The sequence below is a fragment of the Rhinolophus hipposideros genome, assembly GCF_964194185.1.
Source record: "Rhinolophus hipposideros genome assembly, chromosome: 15".
NCBI classification, from domain to species: Eukaryota; Metazoa; Chordata; class Mammalia; order Chiroptera; family Rhinolophidae; genus Rhinolophus; species Rhinolophus hipposideros.
Window position 1 is genome coordinate 17,046,436 of NC_138061.1, and position 19,967 is coordinate 17,066,402.

At 36.7% G+C, this 19,967-nt stretch overlaps 1 protein-coding gene across 17 annotated transcripts in view; it reads right to left on the minus strand.

Moving 5' to 3' along the window:
- Positions 1 to 19,967, minus strand: part of ADD3 (adducin 3) — a 109,402-nt gene that overhangs the window by 41,059 nt on the left and 48,376 nt on the right. For 2 of the 17 annotated variants that reach the window (XM_081073808.1, XM_081073815.1), the window contains exon 1: positions 10,716 to 10,832. The exons of 9 other annotated variants lie outside the window; for them this stretch is intronic. The gene's annotated coding sequence lies outside the window, so the exon portion shown is untranslated. Of the gene's footprint in view, positions 1 to 7,086; positions 7,291 to 10,715; positions 10,833 to 19,967 lie in introns of those variants that run through there. 6 more of the 17 variants (XM_081073811.1, XM_081073812.1, XM_081073819.1 and 3 more) reach the window with 6 other exon arrangements.

Genomic DNA, 19,967 nt, shown 5'->3' on the forward strand with positions numbered 1-19,967 from the left:
TTCACTGGTAACTTGAAAAACAAATCTTTCATTATAAATGTATTGATTATAACGGCCATGCAAGGGACAGAGTCACAAACTTGAAAACATGTATAAAAGGCTCAGAGGAAGTATATTTTCTCAAGTCCAAACTCAATCATCATCTAGACTTAGCTCAAATTGTTCCCAACATGAATCATGTGGAAAAGCAAATATAAAACTGTTTTTCAAGTAAATAAAAATGTAGTCTTGTAAAATGATGAGTAAAACAATCAACCAGAAATGCAATCTCTCAGGTCAAGAAACCCCAAAACAACGGCCTTGGTGCCTTTCTCTCCTTTCTGCAAAATATGATGAAAACTTAGTATATATTCCCTCAGTCATAATTTGTCTTCAATATGGAGTTTTTGGAAATGGCTGGGAAGAAAAAAAGGAAGAATTTTTATTTTTTATTCCTAAGAGGAAGTTGACAGAGACAAGTGGATTGATGACTTAAATGTGCCTCTCGGACATTTACTTTCTGTTATTCAGTCCCCTGGTATCAGTGAAATTTTAAAAATTGAGATCCAGGAAACTATTCAGATCTTGACAGCTCATGATAAATGAGAGGTTTTAAAAAGTGGAATCACTGGAGATTATGATTTTTAAAGAAAGATTCATTGCTCTCAATTTCTGGACATAACTTAAATCTTTGGTTCTTTACTATTTGGAACACAGTCCCTTCTGGGCAAAAAGCTTTTTTTTTTTTTTTTTTTTTTTTTAAGAAATATAAACTCTCACATACTTCATGAACTAAAGTCTATTTAATTATTTGTGCAGCACTGAGCTTGAAAATTTAAAGCCCTTGATTTTGACATTTTCTTGAGAACAACGTTTGAGGTCAAATTCACTCTTACCTATTACTGTATATCTACTCTAGAAACCAGGAAACTTTCCAAAGTGAGTATCAGAATACAAGTAATATAGAAAACTTAACTCTCTGAAATTACAATCTGACACCTACTTATTTCTCAAAGATTTTGAACTTAAGAAATTCTAGTTCCTCAGTCTGAAGAAATGCAAATAATCCTACAAAACTCATTATTAAAAATGAGTTGAGGTTTGCAAAATCAAACATTCACCCAAAGGCTAACCTAGAAAATTGATTCGTTCCTGTGAACAATACTTCTAATGGTCCATCCCTAATGTGGTCATTGTGAGCAATTATGGACAGGAGGGAGGCTGGAAGGACACAAAAAACAAGGTAAAGTCCCTTATTTTAAAAAATAGAGGAAAATATGAAGAAAATAAAAGTTAAAGAACACAGGGTATGAGTACGTCCCAAGAGTTCATTTTGATCTCCTATTTCAGGTATTCCAGCTAAAGATTTTTGGCTTTTATGGCTATAAATTATAAAATACAGCTGCAAAAACCAATCCAAGAGTTGTAACTCAATACATCGTTACTGCAAAGAAGTCTGATTTGAAGGAGCTCCTACTTTCAGATTCGGCTAGTAAGGATTTTAAGGTCATCACCGTCTCATCTGTCCCCCACCTCCCACCCTATGGAAAGTCTAATATTAAGCCATGAAAATACAACTTATTAATAAGCAAAGACAGTACCTGAAAATCACTTTCAAAAATAACTTGTCATTTTAGAAATCAGATAATAGTTTTAAGTGGAAGTCCATGAAGAGAGATAATTATCAACCTCAGAAATCTGTTTTGTAAAAAAATCTACTTTTGTGAAACTAGCTTTTTCAAGTGAATCATCTTTAGATCTAAAGTTCAATAATACGTACTGTACTGGGTTGAATAGTGGCTGGCCCCTAAAATTCATGTCATTAGTTCAGAGTGTGATCTTACTTGAAAATAGGGTCTTAATTTACAATCAAATTACGATGAGGTCATACTGGATTAGAACAGGCCCTAAATCTAATGACTAGTGTCTTTATAAGAGAAAAGTGAGAGAGAGGTGGACACAGAGACACCGAGGAGACACACAGAGGAAAAAGCCATGTGACGATGGAGGCAGAGCTTGAACTGACGCGTCTGTAAGCCTAAGCACAGCAAGGACTGCTGGCAACTACCAGAAGCTAACAGTTGTTAGTCCCTGGACTTGGACTTCTGGTCTCGGGAACTGTTGTTTTCAGCCACTCATTTTAAGGTACTTTGTTATGGTAGCCCTAGGAAACCAGTACACATACTGTTCCAATGGAACATACTGTTCCAATGGAATTTCCGTCCCAATAATACCTATTTTAGCAGGCATTTTACCATCATAACATTGTGGATAGATAGCACACCTTTGCTGAATCAAAGTCAGCTCTTTAGAAATAACAGAAATCAAAATAGCAACCTGAACATTGGATATATGTAATGGCAATGCAACACAGATGTCTTCACAATGGCATGACTTTTGCAAACTACAATGTTAGACTGAGAAATAATGTTTTCATGAAAGTCTGAAAAAAGAATATATGAATGTTCTTGTCACATCAGATTCTGAATAGAAATTCCTTTGTAAAACTCCATGAAGATTCATGATGAATGCCAAGCATAAATTAAAGGTATAGGGGACTCCACTGCTTCCATCATAGCTGAAACAATATTAAAGCAGTCATCAAATTATAAAATATTAGTCTGAGGAAATGTCTTTTCATTTAAGCAAAGGTGGATTAAAAAAGCTACTTGCTCAGGTTAGCAAATCTTTTGCCATGTGTATTTCTGCGCTTCTCCCCACTTAAGACCCCTAAATCCTAACCTACAGATTCATCTAGAACGGTGTTAGGAATTGTTGCTAAATAGGCTTGTTGATTTGTTTAAGGTCTAGGCTCTGACCTGGTATAAAATAAGATTTAACCTTAAAAAGTAAGCCAAGTTGATATAAATAAGAATCTTGAAAATGTGTGCATACATTTTGATATTTTATGACAATTAAGTCACATAAGAAAAAAGAGACTGAGATTCTTTTTTGACATGAAGAGACAATGAGGCGACTGGAGATTATGGGAAGATTGAGTCAACAACCCAGGTCTCTAATCCATAGCTGAAAACAGAAGTCTTAATACCTGCAGGTATTAAGTGAGAAAAAAATAGGAAAATCTGAAAGAAGACCTAAAAAGTCTAATGTCAAATTCAGGGAAAAAGAGAAAGCATTTAACTAACCCATCATTTAACTGATGGGGGAAAGTTTAACAAAAACAGAAATGCAGATTTTAAAGGATGAAGAATATCTTTGTAAGGATGACAGAGAAACAAAACTGTAATTCCAAATGACAACTCTTCCAAGAAATAAATTATTATCTCATTAGAACCAAAAGAGGAATAGCATCTTTAGAATTTAAAAGTGTTAGAGTTGAATAGAAGATATTAGTACATCTAGTCCTACCTCCTCATTTCTCTATATGAAGAAACAGGTCCCAAAAGAGACTGTGGCTTGCCCAAGTCCCTCAATTTATCTTACTCAAGACTTTTCACATTAGTAGCATATGATACATAGAATGTAGATATGATGTTATCGGAAAAAAATGATTTAAAACATGAACTGCGTTTAAAAAATTCCTTTAAAGGTTTGTGCATTGAACTAATTTCAGAAGCTACTGTAAATTAAATGAAATGTTCATTTTTATGTAAAAGAGAAAATTCACCTAATGCCTCAAGCTCAAATTTCTTGATGTTAAGGGGTTTGTAGATATGCATTCAGTGTTAAAAACACACAGATTTTAAAAATGTGTTTTCATGAGAATTTAGGGCCATTCACACAATTTTTTAATAATGAGAATGCTTCCCTTTCAAACTTTCACAGCAATTCACTGGAGAGCAAACCGTATGAGTCGGCTGTTTGTGCCCAGTACACACATGCTGGAGGGTCCACTTACACTGCTTGCTGTAGTTTAAACTCAGGCTGGGAGCAGGATTCTTATTTTTCGGAAGCTCTCAACGACAAGATTCACAGCTTAGTTCTGCAGCGCTTATTTAGCTGGATTTACAGCCTACATCAAGTACTTGACTGTTAATTAAAAGGCAAGCTTCGAGGCGCTTAGTAACTTAAGTCGCTATCCTGAGTTTGGTAAATATTTTGTGTCTACTTTTGATCTCTACTGTTAAGGAAGGGTTCTATAGAGTTGTAAAGTGGTTACAAGTGTTATTTCAAACAACTGAAAGGTGGTATGGATACTACAACCCTTGGGGTTCACGGTTACAACTGAGAAGCACAAAACTACCTACTATAATTTACCACAACACCCTTTTCTTAGTCCCTCCCTCAAGAGAAAAGAAAAAGCATCCTAAAGGCCTATCTTAAAAAAATACTTAGGAATCAGTCTGGGGGTTTCTACAATTCAGGCTCTGAAAACAAGATGGAGAAGACTTCACGTCTATCCCCCGTAGACTTAGAGGGAAATGATGCCTCTCCCAAACAAAAGACATTTCCCTGACTGAGGCTTTGCGAACCTTATTTCTCACACATGTGAATGGTTTTCCCCTCTCATCTTCCTCCATCCAAATTTTAATCCATATTTGGAGTTCTTAATTCAAAAGCCATCTCCTTCCATCATGGTTTCCCCAATCTCTTCCAACAGAATTAGCCTCCCCGCCCCCTTAGTGTTCCCAAAGTATTTTATCAGTCTGTGCTGCTTTTAAGTTATTTGAGTATGTCTGTCTGCCCCAGTAACTGGGTCAACATCTTTTTCCTTTCTTTACCATCCACTTAAAGTTACTCAATAGGGGTTATTAAACTGAGTGAGGTGAGTAGGGCTATTGACTCATAATATCCCATTGTCTATCTGTCTCAGAATAAACTGGGGCAGAGAATCTAGATGACCCTTGAAAACTGGGCTAATCATGGTTTGATCAGAATGGCCAGGTATCCAGGATGGCTGAGGTAATAAATATTGTGACCTGCATATGACATGTCTTAAGATGACTGAAAAGTAATCACAACCAAGTACGAAGATACAAAAATAGAAATTAAAAAACAAAAATCTGACCTTACTGTTGAGTTTTGAGACCAGGTACAAATAATGCTACAAAAATGCCATCTTGAAATAATCACAACTACTGACTCACTCAAACAGCAAACACTAAGCCAGTCGTTAGGTGAAGGGATGAGGTAATACAAGGCACAGGTCTAGGTCCTCCCCTTAAGGACTTTCCGGTTTAACTGAAGAGAGAACTAAAACATGACAACATGGAAGATAACTGTCAGTAAAAACCAGTTGATAACTACCAAATAAGAGAGAAAAGATTTCCAAGAATTGTCGAGGATTGCTAATAAACAGAATTTTGGAATAAGATAGCAAAGGAAGACTTCAATGAACAGGTTAGATCTGAAGTTCTTCACGTATAAAATGAGGCGGTTTAATCAGAAACTTCTAGGTTTACCTTCCAGCTCTGAAATTTTATTGTATTCTTATCATATAATTATAGTAGTGATTTGACATTAACACCGACCGCCTCTTGAATGAAGTTTTCTTTTTCCTAATCATTATGAAAATAAGAGCTTTTAAAAAGCTGTCAACCCCAAATAAGCAGTATTATCATTTTTTTAAAAATATAATATCCAAAACTGAATGTGATATATCTCATAAGAGGGTTTGATATTTCATAAGAGAACTTGAGTTGGAGGCTTTTCTTCTTTATACCAATTTCTTGCTGTGGCTTCCAAAAGTCAAAACAGACTTTTAAATGGTCATTTTTTCATACCTGAAAGATGTATTTGAAATTATTTAATTTATTCTTGTCTCTCTGTAGACAGGAAGTGAAGTGAGTAGAGTAAACCTGCAAAAGTTCATCACCACCATTAAAGCACTTTTTTCTTTGTTCTTTTTTAACTCGTGGCTTTTATCTCCAGCAGTTACTGATGGTCAAATGTATTCTGAAGCCCAGCCAAAGTTTTTTGTTTTTTTTAGGGTAACACTCAAAACAAAGCAAATATTGGCTTAGTTATGACACTTGTTGTTCTAATACATTAATAGCCTATTGTTCACTGTGGTTGTCTCAACAAGATAATACATTGAAAAACAGCGTTTCCTGATAGGAAGCGAATTCCCACTGTCACAGGACCCTCGCCAAAAGCTGAGCTCCAAAGGAGAAACGGCAGTCCCTTCTGAGATTGTGTAACAGACCAGAGTCAGGATTAGACTTTTTCTTGTCTCTCTTGTTTAAAATGGCTTTCTGCTACAGCTCAAACTATAATCTATTTGACTGATTTTGCTATCATAGGATTGTTTTTCTAAAATGATTGAAAATGTTTTAGACAAAGTTTGTTCAACATCCTGTAGACAGCAGTATCCTGTATATTTCTAACTATAGAGAATTTCCTTAGTCATAAACACCACAATGGACGGGGGAATGACAAAGATATGGGGATGTGTCATCAAGACACAGTGTGACCATTTTCAAGGTTAATTTCATACAACCAACTGTTTAAGTCATTATGATACCTGAGGTACCAGCATTGCAACAGGTTTTTATATCTCAGAGGGCCAAAAGCGAGGCTCATTTAGTCCAAACACCACAGCTTATTTCGTTTAGAATTTAACTAGTGAGAAACTGGTATCACCAGCAGACCCACACACAAGAGTGTACCTTGACACTGCTCTAACCAGACACGAAGACCCCCTTTTTAAGTACAGAATGTATGCTTTGTTTTCTCCTATTTTCACAGACTCAAATTTGAAGAACTTTCTCTGCCAGTTCCACTTACCAGTGGATATTAGAAAACTCCTACAATGGAAGAAATACAGGAACAGTTGTCATTTTAGTAGATTCCAGTGAGATTGTCTCTGTCATCTAAGTACTCCCACCATTTAACGCAGTGCTTGGCTTCTAGAAGGTCCTCAATACATTTTGCTAAACCGAACCGCATGTCAAACAATTTATTAGGTTGGTGCAAAAGTAATTGCAGTTTAAAAGGGTAAAAATAATTGGAAAAAACCACAATTACTTTTGCACTAGCCTAATATATGAAAATTAACATGGAATACTAGTCTTAGAATTATCTAGCATTACTTGGATACTATATAATATCTCAGGTTTTAGAGAAGTATACTTATTCAAAGTATGTCAAGCCTTCTGCCAAGAAGCTAGGGTAACCACAAATACAAATACACACAGACTCCCCTACCTCCAGGCCAAGAAAATGTCTTTTTACCTTCCCGCTGTAATTACGCAAATCAAACGATGAAGTTCTCATACCATTTTGCTTTCAGGACAGCTGTCACTTGACAGAATCACAAGAATAAAATTGTGAAACAGGCAATGCTAAATAACCTATGTGTGTGATACAGCAAAAAATTCCTGCTTCTGTTACTTTATAACTTTGCTGTGTAACTTGATAACTTTGCTGGCAGGATGAGAGTGTACAGTTCACGTCTAAGGCTGCTTCCTCAGCACCAAATCAGAAAACTAGCTATGTCAAGCGATATCAATTTTAGCATTCAGTGAAACAAGGAGATGGATTAGAGGGCTAGAATGTGAAAACAATTTAAACAAGGCGGCTGAAGCCAAGTTTCAAAGCCCTCAGGATTAGCTTTGAATGGTTAGATTCAATGAAAATTACAAGGATCCATTTTAAAAACAAACATCATCTCACTCAGAGTCTTCTCTCCAGTATTCTAGCTCGATAAAAGGATTTGCTTCTACTTCTGGAAGGGGTTTTATGCTTTTGAAATTGACATCTTAAAAAGGAGAGTTTATGTAAAATATAGTATAACATTCAACTTCACTTTTTTACATCCTTAAACTTTCAAATAGCTTAGGCCATATGGCAGGTCAAATAAATTACAGACCACACAATATACACAAAAGATGTTTTGAATTTAAATAACAGAAATTTCATATAATTTGGGTTACATAGCTTAAATCAATATTCCAACAGAAATACTAGGTAACTATTACAGTTGGAAGGGACATTAAAACTCTTCTATTCCAACCTCTCTTTTTATAGATGATAAAACTGAGGAACAAGAAGGTTAGGTAATCTGCCCACAATATCACACTCAAGTTACTGGACTTTGAACCCAATGTTAGTTACCTCATTCATCTGCTGAAAAGTGACTTTCAGAACATTCTTCCCCATGCATGAAGGGCTGGGGCAGTAGGGACCCACCTCTGGTGTTCCAGCCGGAGGAGGACAAGCTGGTGAGGGGTTTCTCCATGTCCACACAGCACTATCACCCCTTTCCTATAACACCTGGGTTCTGTCCCAAAATGGAGGTAGGAGAGAAGACTGACAGCATAAGTATATCTTATGGAACAACCTGGGAGATAATCCAGATATCTATCAAAAGATGTATGAATAAATTATAGTACATCTATCCATACACTGAAGTACTACATAACCATTAAAAAGAATGAGGTAGATATATAATAATATGCATAGTATAATTTGGATTTTAAAAAGATGTCCACTCATATTCCTAGGAATTCTCTGGAAAAATAAAGAAATTCCCTCCTGGGAAGTAGGGCTCCGGGATTAGGTTAGGAAACAGACATTTGTGTTTCATCTTTTTACCATCTACATCTTTTAAGTTACAAAGTTAATACTTTTTAGAAGTACATTAAAGCAGAGAAGGGAACTTCTGTAGAGCCCTGGAAAATCTGGTGAGGAGGATAAAGATGGAGTTTATCAATGGTAATTTGATACTGTACACCTAATCTACATGACACATTATATCTAATTCTTTAGAGAAGATGTCTGAACCCTTTGCACATCACGTATGTGCCTTAGTTTTCACCAGTACAGCCTGCATAAATAAGATAAAATTTGTATAGCATACTGGAGTAAACAGAAGGGGACTTGGGGGCAATTGCATAGGGCTTGATGAAAAAAATTCACTCCATTTTCTTCATATTACATAATTATTATAAGAAAAAATAAGAATTACTGGAGATATTAACTACTGACTTTCTACAAAAGTTCCAAGTAAAATGTATTTAGAAAATCTAATTTCAATATTTAATAGCAAACTCATTGGCAAGCTTTGCTCTGGAGTATCTATAAAAGTCTAAGAGTAACTGTGTTCACCTAGAATTCAAAAGGACAACAGAGATCATCTAGCTCAGTGGATTGAACCAACAATTTTTTATATGAAATTGAACAGAAGATCACGGAGTGTTTTCTGTGCTGTAGGAGAAATTTGTTTCAGCGATGAAGTAGCATATATATTGGGGTCATGAGCAAAACACATTGCAAAAAAAGGGTGAAAACAACTTATCCAAGGTACACAACTAATAACTATAAACTGACGATAGGCAATGTTTAATGAAATGTCTACACAATACTTGTGACAAGAGGTTCACCTAATCTCAACTTGAAAATGATTTTGTTAAAATGATTTATATAGCTAATTCTACTGCTTAGATATTAAATAGTAAATTTCCAAAATTTCGGATGTACACAATTTATTTAAAGCAAAGTTTTAGTTTTCATGTCATTTATAAGAATGATTTTGGGTTAACATCTAAACATTTTTCTCAATTCTAATACATTTCCTGTAGCATTTCTGGAACAGGCATGCATCTTTACAAAGATAATTAGGATATGCTAAGCTGGAAAAGATCTTAGAGAGCTAACCCAAATGCTTACTTTTTTTTTTTTTTTTTTTTTTTTTTTTTTGATTAATTAATCTTTTACAGGTGAAGAAACTAGTGTCCAAAGGAAATCATCTCTTGAGTCCCAGGCTAATGCTTTTTTCTATGATACAATGATCTTACTTTATTCTTACATCCCTACGAGGTTAGAAAATAGCTAAACACAATTACTAACTACCAAAGTACAAAGAGGAAGCTGAAGCAAGGAAGCGAGAAGTCTAAGTCCGAAAAGGATAACACAATGTCACTCCTGCAAGCTTTACGGAAATCTAACCATTTCAACATTTAGCTTTGATTTCAACTGAGGCAAGTGGTTCACTTGTTTGTACCAAATGGGTGTGTCTACTGCACAAGGGTACGCAGTGAACATGCACCAGAGGAAGAAAACAGTCAGTTTAGACATCACAGAGCACAGCCTCTCTCCCAATGTGCCCACTTTGGTCAGTGCATAATTAAATACTTCACAGGTATTTAAAAGCCAGCTATAAACAGAACCCCAATATGTGACGGGAAAAAAAGTCAGACCCCATTTGCAAAGAAAAAATTGCTGAACATGGACCTCATTGAATATCAATGATTCTCCTATAGTTCAACTTACCGTTCACGTCACAAACTCTAGAAAGAACAGAGGCACAGAAAGGCATGGAACAGAACTTGGGGCTGCAGCCTCCCCAACTCTTCTGACAAATACCCAACAGCAACAGGACAAAGCCTCATTATGACAGAAATAAAGGCTCTTTAGATGCTGCCTTTTTTTTCTATCAATGAACCCACTCTTACACACAAAGTTCATGCCATGATGTCTCGAAATACAGTATTGCCAGATTATGCTATCAATGGGTCCAAAAAATTCAGTGCAGAACACGACTTCATGCATTTTTAAGTTAAATAATTAGTACATCTGAGAAACTACCAGTATTTTCCTTAGCTTAAACAAAGTCATTCTCAAAACAAAAACAGTAATTCAGTAGACTGCTTCAGTAAAACAGCGCAGACAAGTGAACTAAAAGGAAAAACTTTAGTTGAGTGATAAAGCCACAGGCTCCTCCCCAAGAGTATTGCATGTTACTAGCAGCTGGCACAAAATTAACCATCTATCTTATTTATGCTTCCCCCTAAGCTGTGTACTATCAGTATTACAAAAGACCATCCATTACTTACACAAAAAAATTGAAGCTGCTGTACATTTCTTAAGCTGGTTTTTGTGTGGCAATTCTGATGCAATGCTGCCCTAAAAGTGAACTTTGTTTTAAACAGCGAGATATCCACACACTGTGCGGTTAGAGCAAGGGTGGAGCCCACTCTGGGGGAAACAACACACCCAGGCCGACTTCAGCAAGAGCAAACTGCACGTTAATACAGCCACAGCCATTTTTCAGGGCCTCAGAGTCAAAGTTAATTGGTTGTCCTCCTCAAAGAAACAGGGGGAAAGTTCGTGTTTGCAGATCTGCTTTCCTGCCATGAAATGAAATACAGACTCCGTTCTTTTTCTTGAAGAAAGTAAAGATAAAATGCAAGGTAGGTCACACAGCTCAACCAACAGACTAGAATGCTAGGTGGGAGCAGACTACTACAAAGGAAGTCCAGCCACGCCAGCTTCTAAGTTTAGCAGCAGCAGCTTCTACACGTCTCAATGCGTCAGTACACTGCTCACACCAGAACTTGACTTTGGCCCATTTGGCCAAAACAGGGGACTTGAACATGAACATAAGTATTCCCGACGCTTCTCTACCAATGTCCTAGTTCTCCTGGCAACGTGGAAACAACAAAAGCATTTTCTTATCAACTAACTAGCAAGAACTGCCTTCAGAAATTAGGGCTTTGATTTACGGACTTGCTTTAGTAGAATATTGAACACATACATGAGAAAGTTATTTTGGTGGAAATCACTAATACGCATGCTGTATAAAATTTTGTAATCACTCATTTTTAAAAATAATTTCATAAGTGTTTTGATTTTTTTAAAAACTTTGGATTTATTTCCAAATAAGATATTCAGTAGAATGTATGCATACTGTCTAAAAATCTTTAATAGTGTCTAAAATAACTTATCAGTTATTGAAACTGCTACCAAACATCAGATTATTGAACAGTGATTTTAATCAATACTACTATCTGAATATGCACAGAGACACAACCAACAGTTACTTTTAATTGAACTCCTATAACTCATGAAATAAAAAAAAGGTTTCTCAGTAAAACACACAAGCATGTAAAAAATAAGCTATATAATAATTTACATAGACTTTAAAACAAACTATGGAAAAGGCTTTGGGGAATAAAAACGGAAAATATTATTTTCAATGATACATGTCACATTACCCTCCCCAACCGCTGCTTCCTCACACTGGAACAATAAATCAGTCTGGAGTACTGACCATTTTGAGATTTTGAGAGATGGCCTAGAACACCCTCTTTCAGGATCCTAGGGACGGGGTGCTGACTGACCTAGCGTTTTGTTGAATTATGAGGTCACTCTTGCCATGAGATAAATCAACCCATTCCAAAACACTCCCTTCATAATCTAACTGCCTGATTTAATTATTTTTCAACCACATATGTAATTATAAATCATCTGTTTGCTCTTCCTTATCTCATCCCCAAATGGAACAATGCAAAGGTAGCAGTTAGATGCTGTATTTGAAGAATCCCATCTTGATACTTTTTGGATTTGCACTGCTGGAAATGTCTGTTTTCAAGTCAAACTTCACTTTTGCAGCTGCAAAGGAAATGACAAGGGAAGAAAAACACAGCCAATATATATCAGCAATTAATTCCATCCACAACTGCCCAGCTGTTTGTGCATGGAAGAATCAGTCTGTTTCCTTTTGGGGCTTTCACCACTGAAAATTGATACTGCACATTCAGAGACACAAGCTGTTTGTAACACGTCAGGAATGTGCACAAGATCACACAGAGTTGAAGAGACAAAATGAAATCCAGATCTAGTTTTCTTGGGTCTTGCCAGTATTATTTCATAGCTTAAAAAAAAAAAAAGAAAGAAAGAAAGAAAAAAAAAAAAAAACTCCACAGAAACACCCTAATCACAGAAAGAGCAAAATACATGAAAAAAATATTCTCCCTTCTGAATATCACCCTTCCAATAAAGAAGAAAAGCTGCCAATGACATCAGATTTAGTATCAAGAATAGACACTCTGATTTATTGGCATAGACAAGGTGTGACATTCTTAGGAATCCACATGCCCCCAGTATGTTAAATCAGCCAATACTTTTTCTACTACATAGCTGCTTACCCACTGTGTAGCTAGTCCCTTAAAAAAAAAAAATCCTTATAAATGTGAAAGTTGTTGGGAGCCAATGCTTTCACCACAGTCATGCAGAAAAGCAAGTTTTTCTTGGTTAGTTCACAGACATTATTTGGCACTCACACACACCTGCCTGTTTCAGGGGTTCATGTAAATTTACAGATCTAGTCTTCTAGGGTAACTCTCAAGCAATCAAATTTCTTCCCATGCCCCATCAGCATTGTGGATTTAAATAAAAATACCCTTTACTGAGTACTAGAGGCTTAACAACTACAGTATGGGCTCATGTACAACTCAAGAAGTATTCTGTCCCTGTCTCTTCCTGCCCTCTAATTTTATTTCAAATATTTGTTTCATTTCAATCTTGTAAAATGCCCTTTTGGTACATTTTCAAACATACGGTATGTAAAATAACTTGTTTTCGGTATGTAAAATGACTTGCAATTAATTACTGTTACGAAAGTTAGAGAAAAGAGAAAGATGACATTTTTACAACAAAATAATTCAAAACACATTTTCGCTATCTTACTGGGTTTTTCTATATGTGTAAAATGAAGTATCCCCATGATTGAATGCACTGCTTTAACATAATTCACTGTTCTCCCCTTTTGCTGCACAAGAATCCATGCACTCCTCATGACCTCACATTGTCAAACACAAGTTGGATCAGACACTCATTTTGGGCACCACTAGGGGCTGGGGCTTAACCAATGACGAAAAGGTAAACTCTGCTCCAAACACAAGAGTGGCATTCCATGAGCCTCAGAATGAAGATGTTGTCAAATGCCAGGACTGAAACCAGTACAATGAGAAGTTGTCTCCAACTAAAACGCTGTGAAAGCACCAAGTGTGATTTGTTAAAGAAATGCAAGTCATCTCAAACATGCGATAGACTGAAAACAAAGTACAAACCCAAAAAAGGGCTATTTCTTTAACATCATCTGATCAAGGGTATATTTGGGGTGGGAGAGTTTGAAAAGTTTAATCTTTGGCTGACAGTGACACTAACTTCTTGAAATATAACTATTAGTGACTCAAACAGCTACAGGGATGAGCTTTGCTTGGCAAGCTTCAGCCCTGGGGGACATTCAGACTTGAAATGTCTAAGGGAAAGAACCTCCCAACCAACAAGGTCGGCCAAGGAAAGAAAAGGTCTCTGAGCTGTTTAAATCAGGTCACTCATACTCATGACAGTCTAACCGGAGCCGGGGTGGCATTAACGAAGACCCTCCAAGTGAGGGGGCTGCTGACAAGAAAGTATCAACTCATTTTCAAAGTGATTCACCCCAACAATTTATTATAAAAATATTTTTAATTTTGTTTTTATTATTAAAAATTTCAAATATACAGCAAATCTGAAAGAAGTCTACAGTGAGAACCACATAAGCACTACCTAGATTCTACTATTAACACTGTCTACAAAATGAGTCCATTAACACTGTATGATACTTATTTTATAACATAGCTCGTCTATCCATCCATTAATCTCTCTTATTTTTAGTGCATTTTAAAGCAAATTATAGATACCAGTATACCACCCCCCAAATACTTCAGCATGCATTACTTAGAGTTCAATACTTGCTTATGGCTTTTTTTCTTTCGATGTAAAACTTACATACCATGAAATGCAGAAATGTAAGTGTACGCTTGTCTAAGCCAAACTCCTATCAAGAGATAGAACATTACCTTCACTCCAGAAAGTTCCCTCATGTCTCGTCCCAGGCAATCCCCTCGCCCACATCTCCAGAGGCAATCACTATTTTGATTTTAAAAGTGATTTTAAACAATTCCAAATAGCCATGCCTTTGCAACTCATGCATCAGAACATTCTCCACCATATCACTTAACTTATAACTTGGTTGTACAAAATGACCAGGCATGAGGAGCCTAAGAAGAAACCACAAAGTTAAAAGGAAGTGTATGTAGCCTTATCTGCTCCAATTATTCTACCTCTTAGGTGAAGCAAATAAGACTTAGAAAGTTTTTGGCTGCCTGGAGCAGTCATCTAACTGGTCAGTAATTGACTGGCTGGACCTAGTCTAAGACTCTTGGGCAGCAGCTCCACACTTCATTTTCGAATAGAAAGCACTGACGCTCTGGAGATAATGTTGGCTCTGAGGAAGGGCTCTCCCACTTACAGGCCTATGCATCTTAAACAAGTTTCTTTAAACTCCTTTGACTCTTGGTGTTCTCATCTGTAAAAAGCAAGGGAAATCTTAACTCATACAGTTGTATGGGTTAAAGGAGATAACCTTTGCAAAGTGCCTGGCATGTAGTTCAGTGATCAAAGGAAAGAAACACAGGAAAACTTGACGGTTGGAGGCACAGTTGAAGAATATGTACATTCACAAACTGCTTCTAAGCTTTTGTCCTATCCTTATGTTCGCTTCTCATTTTGTAAATGCAAAAAAAAAAAAAAAAAAAAAAAAAAGAAAAGAAAAGAAAAAACCAGCAAAAGCAAATAAAACAGAACTCTTTATTCACTACTGAGGCAAGCCGTTTTTTCCAGCCTTCCTACAGTGATAGAGCTGGAGCCTGCAGGAGGGGAGGAAAGCACAGACTTCTGACTTCGCGCTAACTGCTTATACCTTATATACTTGTATCTTCACGTGTCTTTCTATAAACAGCTCTGTTGCCTAGTGTGATCCTCCTTTTATCCACCAAGTGAGAATTCAAGGCCCATTTAAAATCTAACCTACTTTCCTGATCTACTTGGAATAAATGTAAAGTTCTGTCATTTGTGCCTCCATAATACCTTTGAATAACAGCATTCCAGAACTCCTCATACCAGCTGGCTATTTGCATGGGTTGGTTCCCCTACTTAAAATGGAGCACAGCACACTGAAACCATCCACAAGTGTCTGCTGAATGGATATACCTGAGTAATGGGTATTCAGTTACGATCAAAGTAGCTAAAAACTAAGGCTGAACACTCATCAAAAAGGAATGCTAATGCCAGAAAAGTAGGGGGCAGGGAGATTATCCGAAGGCATATTAAAAGGCACGGAATGAAAAAGAGATTAAAAGCCAACTGTGTACAAACTTTTGTGTTCTCTGAGAAGTGACTGCTGCTAAGCAGTTAAAGTGCCACTGGAATTATGCAGACCGCTGTGTATTGTATATACTCACCCCATGTACCACCCACAAAACCTATCAGGCAGTATTATTATGCTCCTTTTATAGATGAGACTACTGGGACTCAAAGAGGTTAAATAAATAAGGTCACACAACTAGTGGCAATGGAGATAAAACATAGAGAAATGATTTTTCATCACAAGTGATTTTCATAATAGGGCAATTTTATAGTGTGGGGAAGCTCTGGGTTAAAGAAAACTCAGATTATTGTGGGGCAACCAAACAGTACAGTACAAGAGATGCAGCTGAGGTGCAAAACCCAAGGGAATCAAAAAATGCCTGGACCAAAAAGAAACCAAAGCTGAGGTGATACGAGGTGTGTGAGTTCTACGTAGGAGTTATCTTCACGGGACAGTCTGCCATCCTGGAGTTATGAAACCTAAGTCAGAAATGGCCCTAGAATCACAGGAGTACTAAAGAGTAGCTCTTACTCTCTTAGGGCTTTCCCCCCACCCTCCCTACTAATTGTTCTTGGAAGTGATACAACATGGATAACTCCATGATAAAAATGCTGACTGTGGTGTTCATGCTTCAGAAGATAATGAGAGCCTCGCCAAGCTGGTGAAATGCAACTCTTGTCTGCGGGCATCTCTGGCTACGATCTGTAATTTCCCATTTAGGAATACCCTGGTTTTGCCTCCCTTGCAAAGATGGATTTGTGAAGGAAAGCCTCCACCTTGAAGTTGAAAGCCTCAAATCCCACAGCCTTCTGGCTTACCTCCAACACAGCACTCATTACACACTGACTCACAACTGTACACACAAGGGTACAGCTCTCGCACGTGCTGTGAGCAACGTAGGACAGAGCCCCTCAGGACCTAGTCCAGGGCCAGTTCAAAAAATATTATGGATGGCAAATGAATCATGTCATTTGCCTATTTAATATTTGATAGATGGCTATTTGTAAAAAGAGGTAATCCAGGATTTAAAGAGGAAGCAACAATTATAGAAAAGGCACTGCTGAGAACAAGTGAAATATAGTTAGTGCTCAAATAGGTTTTTTTCTGGATTAAAAAAAATGTATACAACAGAGCGTACAATGATTGGTGAGCTAAGCCTAATAAAGCTGAGGTTGAAATTCAGTAAATCATTAGGTCTGAAGATTAGGCATGATCCCCACTTAAAAAAAATTAACCAAACTAGGGAGCCTGTATTGTATCCGAAGGTTGCCAAACTTGAAGTGGAAAAACGTATGTGGCTTTGACTCTACCATGGTATAAGTTCCAAAAACAACACATTTTATTAACTACCTCTTAGAGGAAGACAAAGACTTCATAAAAAACACACAGAATAAAAAGTGAATAAATATATATACAGTGTATGCCAAAAAATGTATACACATTTTAAGAAAGGAAAACTGTATTAAAATTGTAATACTCAATACATACCGATAACGGAAGATGAATACAAGTCACATTTGACTTCTGCAACTACAAGAGGTGCTCAAAGTGGTTACCATCAGCGTCCAGACACTTCTGATTACAGCGAACTACTGCTTGAGCAACACTGACCAAAGTGTCCACTTGTATACATTTTTTTGGTACCCCCCGGTAACATTATTACAATTTTAATACAATTTTTTCCTTTCTTAAAATGTATATGTTTTGGCACCCTCTGTATATATCTGCTATTAAAAAACTTGGATTCACAAACAATTTCTACTTTGGGTTAAAGTCCAAAAACAGAATTGAAAACAAGTAAAAATAAAACATAACACGGACACACAACATATGAAACATTTCACGCCACATGCAATTTCTTGTTAAAAATATTACTTTTGCTTTGATCTGCTCCATCTAAGAGTATAGGATTATGTAGGCATTTTTCAATTGTTGCTTTTTCTAAATATGAGACAAAAATCTCTTTAGTTGGAAAAGTATGTTTCACATTTCAAATAATTTACCCAGACAATTTGGTAAGAAAGCCATACCAAAATTTTTAAATCTTGGGAAATTTAAGTATTCTCATCTAAAAAAATTCAAGTACTTAGCTTTACACACTGCTAGAAGATGGGTAGGTGGCCAAGCTGACGAATCACATGACTTACAGAACTAACAATCTTCTCCAAAATCAAGCTCTAAAATGCATGCTGCCCATTCATGGCAAGAACCACATCCCATCTTTTAAAACCAAAGCTTTGAGTCCCCAAATACTACCATAAGCTCTTGAAGGCTTAGACAGGGCAAGAGCCAGGTTTAGAAATTTTCTTCCCATCTTTACTACCATTCCCCAACCCCTCCAGTCCCACCTGCCCTCAGTAAAAGTATCTTCGGATCATTGGTAGATTTGCCACCTTTCTATTTCCTCAGGCAAACTGTTAGCATGATAGGAGGTTTAATCAAAATTAAAACAAGGACAAAATGAGGAATGGCCTACAAACACATCTCTTCTTTGCATTTTAGAAGCAGTTCAGTTTGCTGCATCTTACTTTTTGCCCCCAAATACTACTAAAGTTGGAGAATAACAACTTGTTCTGTGCCAAATCTATGGCTATACTGATTTTAATCTATTCATTTTAGATTTAAAAATTTTATCTTTATATCCTAAGTTAGTAAGTCAATTCATCAAATCTGTCTACTTTCTGCGTAAATTCATTGATTCTTTTAGCAACAATTTATTCAACATCTATTATGTGCTACAATTGAGGGGTAGTATAATGGAGACTGCAAGAAATGAATGAGACATTATCCTTTATCTTAAGCTAATAGCAACTTAGTGAGATGAGGAAAGGGAAGGGAGACACAGCGTCTTGAACAATCACATAGCACATTGTGCTACTGCGTTATAACAGATGTATTACAGACTCACATAAAGAAGCCAATTTGAAAGGTTCCCGGGAAGTTACACTGGAACTTGGTCCTAAAATGATGAGTAGGTATTTAGGGGACAGAGTGGTATGTACAACCCTGGCAGAAAGATATGCAAAGAGAACATACTTAATAAACCTGTACTTTAACACTTGGCTTTACTTTAAATAAAAGCATCACAGACTTCAACTAATACAAAAGGGAAATCAAAACTGTCACTAGTTAACAGCTTTACAGTGGTTTGTATAATTTAAGCTCCAAGAACCCTATAATCTACTAGCTAACCAGTTTTGTGCCATGTGCTTTTTGCTTTCACCCTAATATTTATTGACTTGTATGCTAAGAAAAGAAACTCTGAAGCCATTTATATCTTTTCTTAGACCAATGCTTGCTCTTACACTGTACTAACCAATGACTTAGAAATAATTAAGACCAATTATCTTGAAGCCACTCAAATTGTAATCTGCCTTCACATCATCACGCAAGGAGGTACAAGAATGTTCTAGGTAATGCCAAGGTCAGTAACAAAGACGTGGTCAACCTGGCACAGATACACCATACCTTATGGACTCAAATCCTGAAAAGTAAAAGCACGGTAGATTTAATGGGAGGGGCTGGAAAGAAAAAAGAAAAACACAATTGATCACCAAGCATTTGTTTGTAACACACATAACACTTCCTCAGAATATTTAGAGCAAAGGAAAAGAAAAAAACAACTCATGAGAACTGCTCCTGAGCCTTTGAGAAGGGAGGTGACTAGAGCAGTACAAAAACTGGGTGGAAGAGGGAAAAGGAGGAGCTAAGAAAACAGATGAAGAGACAACTTAAGGAGCCAAGAGTGACTGGAGATAAGAAGGATCAAGTAACTGTGGGGCCCTGTGAGGCTAGGCGCACCCACAGGGAGCTATGTGGCTTATTTCAAGGGGGTGGGAACTCTGAGCAAGTGAACAATTTTGGTTTTGTTTCACTGAAAGGTTGTGCAATCCTACAAAGGGAGAAGGAAAAAGAAGGGGTGTTTTTCGAATGTAGAAAAAGTTAAGATGTAATAAATGGCTATCACTTTAAAAAATATTTAAAAAAGAGAAATAAATACCTTATGTATGGAAATGAAAAATTGAGAACTTTGAAGAAAAACACTATAAAGTCCATGGAAACCCAGAGCAGCGTTATTTATTGATTGTCATGACAAGCTTTTATTCCTGTG